This window comes from Sebastes fasciatus, chromosome 9, assembly GCF_043250625.1.
Source record: "Sebastes fasciatus isolate fSebFas1 chromosome 9, fSebFas1.pri, whole genome shotgun sequence".
Classification (NCBI taxonomy): Eukaryota; Metazoa; Chordata; class Actinopteri; order Perciformes; family Sebastidae; genus Sebastes; species Sebastes fasciatus.
In genome coordinates this window covers 4435493-4448277 of record NC_133803.1, presented here as the reverse complement: position 1 = coordinate 4448277, position 12785 = coordinate 4435493, and the positions used below count along the sequence as shown (strand labels likewise).

The 12785-nt window shown below is 38.6% G+C and overlaps 1 long non-coding RNA gene across 1 annotated transcript; it reads left to right on the top strand.

Annotated features, from left to right (window-relative positions):
• The first annotated feature begins 10859 nt into the window (after positions 1-10859).
• LOC141773688 (uncharacterized) lies at positions 10860-12547 on the top strand. Its single transcript, XR_012595175.1, has 2 exons — positions 10860-11626; positions 12165-12547. It is a non-coding gene; the product is annotated as an uncharacterized LOC141773688 (long non-coding RNA).
• The last annotated feature ends 238 nt before the right edge of the window (positions 12548-12785 follow it).

The following is a 12785-nucleotide window of genomic DNA, read 5'->3' as shown; positions in this document are numbered from 1 at the left end:
TCTGTCTGTCTGTCTGACTCAATAGTGAAGAGCATGTCCCTCCTACTGTGCACAAAGGAGCGTCACTGAGGGAGACAGACAGGTCGCGTCATTTTCTATTTCACGAGACAGCCTTAGAAATAAATCATTAGCCTGCAATGATACCTGGCCTCAGCAAAGTGAGTCAGGAAAACGAAAGAAACAACTCATCCTTGGATGATAAGCAGACTTTGACTAGCTGATTGAATGTGTGCATGCCTTATTTGTGTATTTATGTGCAGATGAGTGAGTGCATGCATTATTGCAATGATGATGTGGTAGGCTACTGTTTTCACTGTTTTGGAGTGTGTGGGCTGTGTCTGGATGCGTGGGTGCAGGATTCATTCAACTAATCTTTTCTCTCTGGCTTTCAATAGTTAGCCAGTAAGTTGATTATTTATTTTGTCATGCGCATTCAGGCGTCCAGTGACCACACGGACTTATAAGCAAAAAAAATACAGTTGCAGTTGCAGGGGTGAAACATTTGTCAGACAAGAATAGAACTTTTAGAATATAACTATACTAATCTCTCTCTCTTTCTCTCTCTCTCTCCCTCTCTCTCTCTCTCTCTCTCTCTCTCTCTCTCTCTCTCAATTCAATTCAATTCAATTCAATTCAATATGCTTTATTGGCATGACTGAACAATATTGCCAAAGCATCAATTCAATAATAATAATAATAATAATAAAAAAAGAACAAAATAAAAACAAAAACATATATTTACACATACAATTCATTAAGCAAATTACAATATATAGATATTTAAAAAGAACAGAAATAATTTATGTTTGTTGTGTCAATAAGACAAACAAACAAATAAAAAAGTCTCCTTTCACAGGCTAGATTTTCTAAAGCCTGTAAACAGAGCCATGAGGAGGTGCAGAAGTCTAGTTCTCTCTCAGAACACTTGAATTACAATATGCTGAAAGATTATTATTGAATTTTTGCCCAATGATGCCAAAAACATTCTGCCTATTGCAAGTTTAAATCACATGACAAAAAAAAACCTTTTCTATTCTATCTAAACCTACATGTTGCTACAGCTACTGGCAATGCACCTGAATGTAACTGTGCACATAGAAATCTTAGAGTTTTGGTTACATTCTGCTTCACATAGGGCTGTGCAAAAATATACAAACAACATCCAACATCCTGTCTGTGGCTGTCAGATTACTCAACATGTGTCAGCTACCTTTGTGCACCTCTGGGTTATGGTGGTTAGCAAGTATTATCATTGAGCCATCAGTGTGGCACAACAACTGTTTTACTGTGGTTTACCAATACAGAAGCTACAACAGTAAAGCAGTCACAGCTCTGTACTTTTGTTCCAACTGACTTGCTGGTGTTGCATGTGTAAGCATGATAGGTGAGTTAGAGAGGCATGATACATTTAGATGCACATTTTATCAATTTATTGGGGCTTTATAAGGGCTGCAACAATTGATTATTTTCAGTTCTATATATAATAATCTGTTGATTATTTTTCAATTAGTTAATTATTTGTTTAGCTGTAAAATTCCACAAAAGTTAAAGGTGCTTTATACGATATTCAGGACATTAAAGGAACAGTGTGTAACATTTCGATCTATTGGCAGAAATGGGATATAATAATCATTACTATGTTTTTATTAGTGTATAATCACCTGAAACTAAGAATAGTGTTTTCGTTAGCTTAGAATGAGTTCTTCATATCTACATAGGGAGCGGGTCCTCTTCATGGAGTCCACCATGTTGCTCCGCCATGTTTCTGCAGAAGCCCAGAACAGACAAACCAAACACTGGCTCTAGAGAGAGAGACTTCTGCAGTTTTACGTTACCTGAAGGCCACTGTAATTCTCTGACACGCTTCTTGGTAACGTGAGCCGCAGAGTGCAAAACCGCGGCATCGCCAGCCACTGTCTGACTTCCGCGACTCCTAAAGTAGTGTTATTATGGTAAGGATGGCCTCTGAGCGAGGTGAACGGCATTACCGTAGTCTTGGAAAGGGAGGAGTGAGCGGAGGGGTACTCAGTTGGTTGCAATGTGCGACCGCACCACTCAAATCCTACACACTGGTCCTTTAATATAACATCAAACAACTATTTGCTATGTAAAGATATAGTGGAGTAATGTCCACCTGAGCAGAGAATGAAGTCACTCTCCCTCTGTGTGTGTTGCAATCCTAGCTTCTTCGTGCTTTGTTGACATAGCGTGGCTTTTAGTGCATGTTTGACCATGTGGACGTGCCCCACTGGCTAGCTCACGGTCGCCGCTCTGCACTGCTCTCATACGGTGGTTACAGCTGATGACGCCATCCTAACCGACACGGCGCCAATGTGGAAGCATAGCACCCACCTTCCGGTTCCCCCCCCCAGGTTAACACTGTCAGCCCATCAGCAGTGTTGCCGTAGTTTTCACTGTTAGCGTTTTTAGCACCGTTAGCTACAAGCCGCCGGCTCAGCCGTCACCATACATGCGGAGAGCCTTGCGTATGCAATATAAATCTTGCATTTAGCAACTTTAAAACTGTTCCAACTGCCCAAGGTGATGTCTTCAAAACGTTTGATGAGTATTTGGTCTCATGCTGGATAAATGACTTGAATTTTTGTCATTACATTCTTTTTCCTCAATTGACTAAAAGACAAATCAATGAATCGTCTTAGTGTTTCAGTGCTAAAAATGTTACTGTTATCAATCATCACATTTCATATTATCATTAAAAAGTATAATCTAGCCAGACTCACAGTAATTCAAAGCAGATTTACCAAAAATCGGACTTGCAGATGTTTGACTACGACATATTTAACTAAGCAGTGACGTAAATCAGAGGTAAAACTTTATGTTGCATAAATAATAATATCCAGACAAATATTCAGATTTAATGCTGTCAAAGAACGTTTTGCCTTCTCTAGCCGTTGTTATCCAACTACACTATAACCCTTGTAATGATTCACTCCTCGCTTTCTATTTTCCTTTCTCCTCCCTCTGGAATCCTCAGTTTCTTTCCTACCCGCTCATGCAGGGAACAGAAACTTTAACAAACAGCTGACAGCATGGATTCATTGAGTCAGTTCTACCTGTTAAAGTTCAAAATGGACAAAGAGTTGACATTTAGCAAGTACAAAGTACTGATTTCACAAATGATCACCCATGATTCAGCATTTAATAAGATATTTGGACACTTGAAACTCTGTTGTGAGGCTATTATATATAATGGTCGATGATTTAACTCTCCAAACTTTTTACAGGTTCCTTACTGGGTCACATGTTGGCTGAGTCACAGGTTGGGATGATCAATACTAGCTGGTTGTGGAAGCGATGAAAGCACATGGAAACCCCCAGACCAGATAATTGGCCCACTTCGTTGTTCCAAACCACCAGGTGGTTCAATATGAGCAATCTTCTAAGTTCCTCGCTGTCCAAATCTCTTACGACATTACGGTACATGGGATGGTCAGTTACGACACATGCTGAGACAAAAAATAATCTCTGGATTGTTTCTGAGTGTGAAGGAATCTCTTGAGAACTCGGAGTTTCCCCACAAGTATCAATATTTATTTTCTTGGAAACGTTCTTCTCAAATTTGGAAATTAAATGTTTGCGTTCACACATTAAAACAGCCTCTGACGAGCCACTGAGACTGGTCTGTTACAATAGTTACAGTAACACAGAGATATTATTTTATTTAATCAGCATGACTATTTTGAAGTGATGGAATGTAACAAAGTATATTTACTTAAGTAATGTACATATCTTGTATTTTATTTCCATTTCATGCCACAAGTGAGTGCAAAATATTGTACTTTATACTCCATTACATTTATTTGACAACTTTAGTTACTTTACAAATCAAGATTTCACACAGAAAACATATGAAAAGCTTATAGAATATGATTCATTGTTATAAAAATTAAATATAAAATAACTCAGACGTATATTATCTAGTTAAATTTAGCTCCAACTCACTCGACTACAGCAGTAAAATTCTACTTTTACATCAGCAATAATGATGTATTCATAAAATAGATATTGGTATGACACTTACAGTGGCCATGTTTCTGCAGTGAGTACTTATTTTGATACTTTAACATATCGCACATAATGCTTACATTGATTTTCAATGCAGGACTAAGAGAATAGTTTTACAATGTGGTAATGCTACTTTTACACTTCCTCCTCTACTGACATTTTGAAAGCACAGTGCTACCTACTCACATCATAGCTTTCATAAAAAGTTGAATATATGTATAGTAGGGCTGTCAAAGTTAACGCGTTAAAGTGGCAGTAGGCAGTATATTTTTGGCTTCATTGGGCAAAAAATTCCATAACAACTTCCAGCATATTGTAATTCAAGTGTTCTGAGAGTCATCTAGACTTTTGCACCTCCTCATGGCTGTTTTCAGGCTTTAGAAAAATCTAGCCCGTGACGGGAGACTTTGACCAATCACAGGTCATTTCATTGACAGAGCGTTCCTATTGGCTGTGCTCCGGCCATGTGACCAGAACTTGGCGTTCCTTCACCAGATTTCACAATGGCGGCGGCATCACAAACTTTCTCATTTTACAGCTAAACCGTGCACTACAAGATGATTCTGAAAACATTTGAGGAGAGAAATAGGCATTAATGTAACAGAATATTGATTCATATTTGATCAGCGCTGCCTAGTTTGACTGTTTGATCATATTTTCTCCAATCTCGCCTACTTCAGCTTTAATGCAAAATCATTAGTGCCACTAATTTCTTTAACGAGTTAATGCAATCGTTCTGTCGAGGTTGTTGCCGTCTCAATTTTAAAGCTAGAAGATACTGGTATCATATGAAACTAGAAATCCGGAATCCATTGGTACCAACCATGTCATACTAGCTTGTCATGAAGGAGGTTAAATAACGCTCCAAACTTGGGCTACATTTTGGCGAGGAAAAACTGGGTTTCTATGTAAATGGGTTCTATGGGTACCCACGAGTCTCCCCTTTACAGACATGCCCACTTTATGATAATCACATGCAGTTTGGGGCAAGTCATAGTCAAGTCAGCACACTGACACACTGACAGCTGTTGTTGCCTGTTGGGCTGCAGTTTGCCATGTTATGATTTTAGCATATTTTTATGCTAAATGCAGTACCTGTGAGGGTTTCTGGACAATATCTGTCATTGTTTTGTGTTGTTAATTGATTTCCAATAATAAATATATACATACATTTGCATAAAGCAGCATATTTGCCCACTCCCATGTTGATAAGAGTATTAAATACTTGACAAATCTCCTTTTAAGGTTAATTTTGAACAGATAAAAAATGTGTGATTAATTTGCGATTAATCGCATTGACAGCCCTAATGTATAGTGATTGAATTCCGTAATAAGAAGGCTTGGTTGTGCTTTTGTCGATATGGTCCTGTCTCCAATTAAAAATAAACAAAAATAAATCTCCTCACTATGCATTGCCTGCCCTGGCTGGCTAATAAATCACCTCAGGCCCTTCCTCAGTTGAGTTGATGCCATCAGACTCTATCCATTCTCTAGTAAAGGAAGCAGAGGTTACCAGCAAGCTGTTCAGAAACATGCTAAAAGAGGAGTCTGAGTCACTGAGACTTTGACTGATCATAACCTTCACAACAACAACAACAAAAAAAGACATGTGACAAGAAGTTTTGTTCCTGAGTGGAAGTCATGTTACTGCACTTTATTTGTACAGCACAAGTGTTGTATAACAAAAAAAGTTGCTGTGATCTTGTGACTCGGTTGGTGTAAATGCCACATATCATGTACCTGCGCTTGAATCCAGTATGGGACCTTTGTCTTCATCTCTCCTCCCCCAGTATTTCCTGTTTCTCTCTCCACTGTGTATAAAATCAAGACAAAATAACCCAAACATATGTCTCTTGATAGTCTACCTTACATGTATTTAATTTAACTCTCTGAGACCCACAATAGACCGTTTTTGTCTTTTTTAGGGGGGTACAGGGAGTCTTCAGGGGGGGATAGCAGGTCAGCAGTAGATGTCACATAGAAGTGGTGTACATCATCTGAAAACTGGGAACCTGAAGATTAATTTGAGATGCAGCTCAGCACTATGTGTCAAGTTGTTCTAGTCATATATCAGAAATAAACATGAATTAATGAATTAATACTTAAAATAATGTGTGAAAGTGTATAAGGGCTTAGAACTTTATGATAGAAGTATATGATGGCCATTCCCATGCTCACTTGTGTCTCATAAGTTGTTGCAGCAAGTTTGGGTTGATACCATTTGTTACACAGATTCGGTGCTAAATTTAACTATTTTTTTACCGTTGGAGAATTGATAAAAATTATCAATAATCCCTCAAAAATAGCACATTAAGACGCCAAGACCTTGAGGAACACCAGAGAAAAAGCCGTGCTGTGATTTGGGATCAAACACTTTTGACATTTGGAGAGAACAGATTTACACAGCATGTGTAAATGTTTTTTTCCCCAAACTGCATGTGATTATCATAAAGTGGGCATGTCTGTAAAGGGGAGACTCGTGGGTACCCATAGAACCCATTTTCATTCACATATCTTGAGGTCAGAGGTCAAGGGACCCCTTTGAAAATGGCCATGAAAGTTTTCCCTCGCCAAAATTTTGCTTTGGAGCGTTATTTAGCTGATATCGGTACCTTCACTCAAGCTGTAAAACTGAACCTGCTACAGCCTCTGAAAGACAGCGCGTCTCAGAGGGTTAATAAACATCTTATGTTGGCATATACCAGCACAGCACAGTCCCCCTCGTCTTTTTAAAAAAAGCAGTACCCAACTGGAATCGGGGGTTTATGTGATAATCACATCTCCATGGCTGTCTACTAGTAATCCGGGTACTTTACATTAATCTATAAGCTTTATGCTACGTACCTATATACGTCCTCCAGAGTCATACGTCTCTCGTGTTCTGACAGTGTGGCCAGTCCCTCAGAGTGACTTCTGAACCCAGATCGTTCCCTCAGAGCCCCAAAAGCCTCGGGGCCCCGTCCCGGTATGAGGTGGCAGAAAAGCGGGGAGAACCCTGAGGAGAACATCTCAATGTTCTTCTGGCTCTTCTTCTCAGTGGAAAGCACCTCGGAGGCGGATCGAAACCAACCCCCAGTGAAAATCACTTGACACAACTTTGTGTAGGGGTAACGGCTGACATTGACTTCACATTGTTTCATTGTCTTATATCTCTATTTTTGGGGGGCCACTGATGGACAGACACCTCTTAAAAGTTCAACCTGGAGAAGGAAACAATGTGGTTCTGGACAGCTGGAGGATGCAGAGGCAACAGGAGCTGATTTACTGATCAAGCCTGACCTCTAGTGGCGTTCATGAAGAAACACAGACAAATGTGTCAAACATGCATTTCTCTACTACATTTATCTGACAGCTATAGATGTTAGTTACTTTTGAAATTAAGATAAGGTAAGATAAGATGAACCTTTATTAATCCCCGGAGGGAAATTCAGGTGTCAAAGCAGCAACATCAGCAAACAGATTAATATCTGATTAATATCTGAAAAAAAAACTTATGAAATACCCTCTATTTCCCCTCTAAACTTCTCAGATGGTTTCATTTAAATAACGGTATGAGGCCCAAATAGGTCAAATTTCACAAAAAGCAAAGATTGGAGAAACATTTTCTTTTTTAAATAATACAAATTTGTATTCTGCCGTCACAATCTAATCTAATCTCATAATAATATATAAAACGCAGGGGCCGATTTTTTTTGCAGCATGAGTACTTTTTATACGTCAAGTACACTTTGCTGATAATATTTCTATACTTTTACTTAAGTGGGATTTTTTAACACAGGCCTTTTACTTGTAATGGAGTATTTTTGAATTGGTGTATTGGTAAGAATCTGAATACTTCTTCCACCTCTGCTATTAAGTGACTATTAATGTAATATCAAGACCCATTATTACTGTATAGCTTTGGGAAATATGATGTAAATACTCATTGGTTTTGTGAAATATTTCCTCATATGTTGGCCTATTTGTGTTTGTTTTGTGGGGAGTCTCTGGTAGAGGGATATATATATATATATACTGTATATATATATATATATATATATATATATATATATATATATACTTTATATGGTATGCATATATGTACCGGGTATGCTCTCGCGACACTGCCGTCATTATCAGCTGTGCAGTGTGAGGGTCCTGAGCTAGCCAGTGGGGCACGCTCACATGCACTAACATGCACTAAAAGCATGCACAGCTGGCCCGGATATGTCGACAAAGCACAGAGTAGCTCAACTCACACAGAGAGAGAGTGACTTCATTCTCTGCTCAGGCAGACATTACTCCTCTATATCTTTACGTAGACAATAGTTGATTGCTTCTATATTAATACTCTGGATATCATATAGAGAACCTTTAAAGGTCCCATATTGTAAAAAGTGACATTTTCATGGCTTTTATATTATAAAGCAGGTATAAATACTGTGAAAGTGTCGAAACGCTTAATCATAGAGAAATACACACAGCCCGTATTCAGAAACTGAGCTTTTGAAACAAACTGTCAGGATTTGTCAATTTGTGATGTCACAAATCTACAATATTTAGACAATTTCACATTTTTAAATGTGAACATTCTAAATGGGTCCCAGTTTATTTCCTGTTGCAGTGTATGTAAATGACATCAGATGACAGGAAATAAACATGGACCCAAGCTGTTGCCTAGCAACGCAATTCTGTTGCAATTCCATTGCAATTCCATTTAAATGTACTAAAACAGAGCGTTTCAGACAGAGGGTAAATACAGGTATATTCAAGCAGACAGTATGAGGAAAATAAAGTTTTTTTTGAACATTAAAGCATGTAAACATGTTCTAGTAGAAACACAAAATACAAGTATGAACCTGGAAATGAGCACGATATGTCTCCTTTAAGTAAAATGAGACAGGACACGACAAGAACATGTGCAATGGGGGACAAAAAGTACAGTTCCCACTGTCTATCTTGTTCTTGCTTGTTTTTTTACCCTTCTTTAACTTCATACCTGTTACTCTCCGTCCCTCCCCCCGTCTTTCATTTACTGTCTGTCCTCCTCTCCCTCACACTGTACTTCTCACCCTCATGTCATTTTCTCTTTCTCTCTCTCTCTCTTGAGAACTCTTTTCTCTCCACCGAGCTCTTCACAGAGCTGTCAAGACATGCTGAGCAAAGTTGGATTCTCACACAGGCCTGTCCCAGGGTGTGGCTCTCAGGGTGTGTGTGTGCATGTCATAATTCATGACTCACATCTGTGGATCTACGTGTTGTTTACCAACTATGTTCCTCTATGTGCCTGCATTGGTGTGTGTGTGTGTTTGTGTTGACAACCGCATAAATTATGAGTCTGAGGACAAACACCGAGACGGGAGGATCATTTGCATTCAGGTTGCAACTGGATTTTCTACCCGACCTCGCTGACACTGCAAATAAACAACTCAAACTTGCATATTGATTTGGAAAGTTTCGAAACTAAAGTACATTTTTTTGGTGTTTATATGATAGTTATTTACAGTGGAGCTTGAGAAATTTGATCATCTTTAAAGCAGCTGTTGCCAAGATTGGAGCAAGTTATTTTTATAAAACGGTCACTATATCCTGACAATAGTGCATGAGACAGGTAATCTGAAAAAAAGTCATGTTCCTCTGTGTCCTCCAGTGCTCCTAATGGCATCTGCAAGATTTCACAGACCGGAGGAAAACAACCAATCAGAGCCGAGCTGGAGCCTTGCCATCTCTGAGCAGCTGTCAATCACTCGCAAACTCCGATCAAACGGTCAAACTAAGCAGCGCTGATCAGATATGAATCAATATTCTGTTACTGTAATGTCTATTTCCCGTCTCAAATGTTTTCAGAAACATCTTGTAGTGTACTGTTTAGCTGTAAAATGAGAAAGTTTGTGACTCCAAGCACTCCAAGCACCGCCCACCAGCCAGAGCAAACTTTCTCATTTTACAGCTAAACTGTACACTACAAGATGTTTCTGGAAACATTTTATGTGAGAATTAGGCATTACAGTAACAGAATAGTGATTCATATTTGATCAGGTCACGAGTGATTGACAGCTGCCTCCATTGAATGAACAGCCAATAGGAACACTCTCTCTCTAAAAAAAGCCTGAAAACAGAGCCATGAGGACGCTTAATTACAATATGCTATTATTATATATTATATGCTGTTATTATGGAATTTTTGCCCAATGATGCCAAAATATTCTGCCTTCTGCTGCTTTAAAGGGGACATATCATGCTCATTTTCAGGTTCTTACTTGTATTTTGGGTTTCTACTAGAACATGTTTACCTACTTTAATGTTTAAAAAAACTTTATTTTCCTCATGCTGTCTGCTTGAATATACCTGTATTTACCCTCTGTCTGAAACACTCCGTTTTAGTACATTTCAATGGAATTGTAACAAATTGCGTTGCTAGGAACGACTTGGGTCCATGACTACTTCCTGTCAGCTGATGTCATTTACATACACTGCAACAGGAAATAAACCAGGACCCATTTAGAATGTTTACGTTTAAAACTTTGAAATGGTCTAAATATTGTAGATTTGTGACATCACAAATGGACAGAAATCAGCTTGTTTCAAAAGCTCAGTTTCTGAATACGGGCTGTGTGTATTTCTCTGTGGATTAAGCGTTTCGATACTTTCACAGTATTTATAAAGGACTTCAACCTGCTTTATAATATAGAAGGCATGAAAATGTCACTTTTTACATTATGGGACCTTTAAATGGAGACAGGATTCTAATATCTTTCTCCTCAAGCCTCCTGTTCCTCACTCTCCTTCATCCCTCCCAATATAAACATGGTGAATTGTAAAAATTCATCAGGAAATGTAAACCACTTCAAAAAAAAGGAAGCTTTTTATTGCATAAAAATACACAGACTACCAAAAATAATCAATTCATACTACAGCAGAAGAACAGCTCGGTGATTTCCAGAAGTGGATGAATGTTAATAAGACATTCTCTATAGTACATTATATACCCATACAGTGACTAATAATGACTGAAAAAGCAGACTTCAAGACACCCGTAAGTAAAAGCATGTTTTGTTTTTTTTGCCGGCAGAGTTTCTCCAAGTGTAGACCTGCCTGAATCCGCCCTGATTCTCAGTTAAAACTTCAACCAGATTATGAAGTCATTTATGCTGCAATTTGCTGCGTAAATAACTTGAAAGACTCCCAAGTCAGATGATAAAAGCACGAGTTGGGAGAGTTATGGAATTACTGATCAATCATCACGTCTCATCAACAGTCATTTAATGATCTTTCCTCAGAACTCTTTCATGTAACAAAATCATACAACTTGGTCTTGTTTGGGCATGAATTTGGTCTTGGCATGAACACAGAAGTCAACTGTTGACTGGGATTGAAGCGTGAGTCAGTAAAACCAGACTGACCAGTTTGATGGAGCATTCAACAACACAACACCGAAGAAGCTAAGGCACAAGTTTTTACACATAGTATGTCAGAAGATTGTACACCTTGGTCTCAGTGTCTCATCAAACCAGCAGATGGTTAGCCAAAGGAGCATTATCAAAACGTATGAAGGCTTTTAAAAAAATACATGATTGGTACAACTGTCTGGGACGGAAAAACTCTTAATCTTTCAAGGACAGTCTTCTCTCTGAATACACTCTCTAGATTCTACTACTACCGTCCTACTTTGAGGCAACAAGATATGACAAACAGGAGTTTCTGAGTTTATATCTTTAAGCCACATTTTCTAAATATGCACAAGGCAGATTAATTATCAAGCTCAACGGAGTGCTACAGAGATGACATATTTTTGTAAGCCAACCAGGAAGTTAGCATCCCTGGACAAAAAGCCAACGGGATTGTTCCATTGGATTTTGGATCATTGCAGAAAATCAGCTCTGTGGCGAACACACGTTTATGATACTTACATGTTTTGTTCAAGATAATCTCCTCAAATTGACACCACTTTTATGATTTTTGAAGTGTGAATGCAATTGCCAGAAGTAAGAAGCTAACGTTAGGCTATAAACCGACTACACCACTGTCACGTGAGCGTGAGCATAAACAGCGAGGCTGTAAAGGAGGACGAGTCGGCGTGATGACGTTTAGTGGTCTCATTTAGACGCTTTTTAGCAACCGCCTTTTTTAAGACACATTAAGGCTTCAAAATTCACGAGTGGGATATTTATTGATGTACTTTATATCGATCTCTTCAGCTTGTGTTAACCACAGACCTTATTTCAGGCGTCTAACTAAAAACCGATTGACTTCCAGACGAGGGGAACCAGAAGTGCTAAAAATGCTAACTCATTTCTGGGTTTAAGGACTCATTCCTGTAGCACTCTATGGAACTCATTCATCTAAACATACTTCCAGAGAAGGGAACAACTGCAGCCAAGTCAACCAAACCATCACACGCTGTTTCTACTCATCAAGTGTATTATTAGTAGTGTTCAGAACAGATACAAAGACAGCACAGCAAACTCCCAGTTCTACCCCTTTGGTACTAAGTAAATAAGAATACAAAAAACAGCAGATAAGAATTATCAAAAAAAAAGAAGCATAAAAAAGGTGCAAACACGACTACATGTTAAACTACATCTCCATATGTGTAGATTACATTCAGCTTCTGACTCCAAGCCTTCGCTTCCTTTTTACCTCACACCCAACCAAATAGAGAATAAAAGACAGAGTGAAACTTCTTATAACATGGGACAAAAAAAAACAAATGATGATTCATGATTTATTTTGCATCCTGTGCAAACGTTAGGTCTGAATTGCTCCTCTACCAAGGTTGA